This window comes from Cynara cardunculus (assembly GCF_001531365.2).
Source record: "Cynara cardunculus var. scolymus isolate 2C chromosome LG 5, CcrdV1, whole genome shotgun sequence".
NCBI classification, from domain to species: Eukaryota; Viridiplantae; Streptophyta; class Magnoliopsida; order Asterales; family Asteraceae; genus Cynara; species Cynara cardunculus.
Window position 1 is genome coordinate 8,656,501 of NC_037532.1, and position 4,998 is coordinate 8,661,498.

Here is a 4,998-nt window from a genome sequence, read left to right on the forward strand (position 1 = left end):
CAGTTTGATACCACATAAGTTAATAAGCACTTTTACAAAAAAACATAAGTTGTTTTAATAAGCAATCCAAACACCCCCTTAGTATACTCATAAAAATGTATGAAATTTAACGTATTTTCTATTTTGTATAACGTACTTTCATCTAAATAACGGGTGTCGAGCTAAACAAAAATAATTTATTTATTGTCTCAAATTACAACCTAAATTGTAATAATGGTAAGCATGAACGGATCTGCAAAGGATTTGCCGTGAAAGATTACTGACTTCTATGCTTTTTATAAAATGGGGGATTTAGGATTGAGATATTTTAAAGTAAGCATACAAATAATTAAAGACGATAAATAATAAAAATAAAGCTTCCAACAAAGAGTTTCAAATATGGGCCGTTTACTAAATGTTTATCCGGTAAGTATTTATTAGACAATTTTCCTCACCGGATGAACATGACAAGGGGCAAGAATCTTACCCGGTAAGAACGATGATAAGGATGAAAAGTTTTACCCGGTAAGTGAGGGTGACGACTCTTACCCGGGTAAGCGCTTACCAGGTAAATTGTTGCATAAGATACGTTTTGATGTACTACAATCTTACCCGGTAAAATAATTTATAATGTTAACTCCTAATGGTAAACGCAGACCAGGTAAGCATTTAGGTAGACGGCCCCTTAGCTAGCTCATAAAATGCTAAAATCAATATAAATGAAAGTATTTTGATTATAAATAAAGGTTCAAAAACTGTATCTATCAGTAATATATAAGATAGCACATCTAAAATATCAAAATGAAGGTTTTAAAAGTACATATATGATAGTTCCAGAAGTCATTTATTTATTTAACTTCTATTATATTTATATTAATTTTGGTTGAATAATAGTTTATAAATAAATTATTTAAGATTAAACATATGTACAACATAATATATTACTTATATAAGCTTTCAGAAAATTAATGTCATGGACCATGTACATGTCAGAACTTGGTCCCACCCAATCAAGTTGTAACTTCATTTTTTTTAGTGAAATTACAAGGAATACGAATGCAAAAATATATTAAAATGGATGTCAAATTAAATATAGTAAAATGATTGTTTTTTTATGTAAGTTTCTCGTTTCAAAATTTTCGTTATATTTCCATGGATTTTTGATTTAAAAAGTAGGAGAAGACACTTTTATTTTATTTTATTTTTATTTTGGATTATCATAATCAAAGGTTTGGATGAGTTTCTTAATTTCTTTTTAGGGTTCTCTCTAAATATTTTTTTGTATATATAGAGGAATGTTCAATTGAAAACCTAAGTTCCCTTGTGAACTGAGAGATAAAGGAGAGCGTGTCACGTGTCCCAGACATACACGGATTATTCATCATGAATGGTATATCAACAATCATGAATAGTGCATCGTTCATTATGAATGTTCACATTCACCATTCATGATGAAAGTGTACAACCGAAGACGTGTCGCGCTCTTCCTTGTCCCCAGGTTCACAACAGAGAAAAGGTTTGCAATTGAACTCTCCTATATATATATATATATTGAATTCTCGTGAGAAAAAAAATACCCATTTTCATGAAAAGTGTGGAAAATGTAAACCTTCAGATATTATATGGTGTGAGAGCATGTTGATATTATCGTCTTCATAGTAACTTTCCAAATGCACGTTTCACGTCCATGTGAAGGTTAGACTAGGGGCAGATACACATTATGCCTAGTGGTATCCAAGGCAATCACTAAATTTGGCCGACGTAAAAGTTCTGTAAGTTGTTTAACGGTACAACCATTTTATTTTGTTATGTGCAACCACATCATTTTCTCTTTTCAATTTGAGATTGAGCCTTGAGGGACCCTAACCCTAACCTTCGCTCTTCAATTAATATTCATTTTTGTCAATATTTAGAATTAATTTGTTTATATTTATATTTAGGGATAACTCTTTGAATTGATTTGTTTATATTTCTTTTAATATTTATATTTAGGGACCATTTACCAAAGGCTTACTCGGGTAAGCACTTACCAAGCTACATTACCTCACCGGATGAATATGGTAAGGACCAAGAATCTTATCCGGTAAGAGCGAGACAAAGACCAAAAGTCTTACTCGGTAAGTGAAGGCGACGACTCTTACCACGGTTAGCACTTATCGGATAAATTATTGCATGCGATATCGTTTTTGTGGACTAAAATCTTGCCCAATAAGTAAATAATAGTATTAAATTTTATTGATAAACACATATCGTGTAAGTATTTGATAAAGGTTTGTTTATAAAATTGGGGTTAATTTGGTGAGGAGTTTGAATGCTTTGGTCCTTTGTGTCATAGGAAAAGATGCATGTCAATATCATGAACATAGATATAAATAAATGTTTCTAAAAACGAGTCCTAGAAAAAAAAAATTGTAGGAGATACTTGTTTATCTATACTACATTATAAAATATTTGACAAAAACTCTTAAAAACCATTATTAATGTATATTACTTAAAATTCAATATTACAAGTAAGTTGTGCATAAGTACAACTTATTAAAGCTCTATCTTTGAATTCGTGTAACTAACTGCAGATAAACATAATCAAATACATGATAAATATATCATTTTAAATATAAAAAATCTTAAATATAATTAGGATAATCATTGAGTTCTAACAGAATACTTAATTATTATCTTTATAAAATATTATATTATTAAACCAAAAATAAATTACTTTGTTGTTAAATTTAAATTAGAATATAATAATAAAAATTAAATTATAATTAAAAAAATTAAATTAAAGAAATTACACAAAAAATGAGAACACATAAAATCGTATTATAACATCGACATAGACAAAGAATAAAATAGAAATTAAAATCGAGATGTATCTCGCTGTATTGCGCGTGTACCCTTCTAGTCATTTTTAATGAAACCATATTTTTAATAATTAAATTTTATTTTATTTTATAAATTGGTATTTATTTAGTGTTACCAATTCCGAAAATTTACTAGATTTGCCACTTTCACAAAACATTCTTTTCCAATTCAGTAACAGACAATGGTGTTCCGGAAAACAACCTTCTTCCCCGCGACTATAGCAGATTGGATAAACACTCCTCCATCACATCTCCCATCTCCGGTTTCTCACCACCACAACGTCCATCTCAATGACCCCCTCAACCTTCCTTCTGCATTGAATCCAGATCTTGAAACCACCATAAAAGAACAACAAAGCCTGATCTTAATCTCATACTTAGATTCATCCAACCTTCTCGTTCCCCCTCTGGGTCTAAAAATCTACATACCATTCAAACCAAAACTGTAAATGCCTGAGCAACAATGAAAATCTGGAACAAAATAAAGAATAATCGTTGAAAAAGCAACAAACTTAGAATAGAGCCAGGAGGAGTCTTTGGAAAAACCAAGAATAGGTCCGTGTAGAAAAAAAATACAAATGAGTTTTACAGGTGTTCGCTTTTGTGTAAATTTCAATTTTGTGCAAGCCTTTATATTTTGATATCGTTTGTGTTTACATATTGTACACAATGCGCTTTTGTGTTTTTTTTTTGTTGACAATGTGTTTACTATGATATTCACAATGTGCAATCATATAAGTGTTTAGGTGTTCCCCCACCCTAGATTTTGCAATGTGTTCACAATGGATATTCACGATGTATTATTAGTCACTCAAAATGTGCAAAAAGTTCACAAGGTTGTTTACAAAGTTGTAACAAAATATCCACTGTGAGTGGTAGGTTTAGTTTTATGGATTAGTTACTCAGTGGTCACAATGTGATCACAAGGTGTTCACAGAGGTTCACAATGTTGATGTGGTGGTGGAAAGTGTTGAGGAGCGAAAGAGAAATTAAGAGAGGAGAGAAGATATTTACAAATACCCATGATGTCCTTTATTTAATTTTGTAATTTAAAATACCAAAATTACTGACTTTCTACTTTAACATGATTTTGTGGTTTATATGAATCTCATGGATCTCACAAATTACAAGGATCTCAAAAGAAGACCCCTATATACATAGACGATAGATCGTGTGAGAATATGAGTTAATGTAAGAAACGTGAGAAGAGATCTGAACCCTCTATTATTTCTCATCTCACCTTAACTCCTATTCTCACACGATCCATCGCCTATATATATACACGATGGATCTTGTGAGAATAAGAGTTAAGTTGAGAAACGTAAGAAGATATCTGAATCATTTATTACTTTTAGTTTTATACCATTCATGAGTTACGCTTATCACGAGAATTTATCTGGTGCACCGTATTAGTGTTGATCTTTAATTAAATTGATCCAATGGTGGAAATCCCTTCTTACCTTTCTCACCATAACTTCCATTCCTAGGGAAACACAACCCTATATGTGTGTGTATGTATGTACCTTCATTTGAGATCCTTCTAATTCCTAAGGTCCATTATAGTCCATAAATTATATATAATTAAGAGTTAATATAAAAACACTGTAATTTTAGTAATTTGACTAAATAATTTATTTAAGAAAAATTGTAGATATTTTGTATCTATCTCTCTCATCTCTCCTATAATCTATTCTATGCTCTTTCCATTGAAAATTAAACCATCCACAATATAACATGTGCATAATGTGACGATAACATTCACATTATGTACACAGTTAGTTGGTGTAAGTAACATTGTGATACGTCTGGTTCACAATGTGATAATATCACATTGTGCAGATACACCTAACAATATAGATCTTATTGTTTAGTGGGTTCACAATATGTTCATTATTTGAAACTTTATGTTTAATTACTATATCAAATTAATTGAGCCAAATGAGTGTAGTAGAATATATCTCAGGGATCTTACAATTTCTGTAGTTCTCAAATTATTAATCTTGTATATATAATGTTAATTTTGATAATACAAAATGGGAATATGGAGAGAAAGAGGAGGAGTTAAATAGTTTAATTAAATACAAAATGGAAATATCAAATTAATAATTTATCTTAATTTGGTAATAATTTATCTTAATTTTGGTAATAATTTATCTTT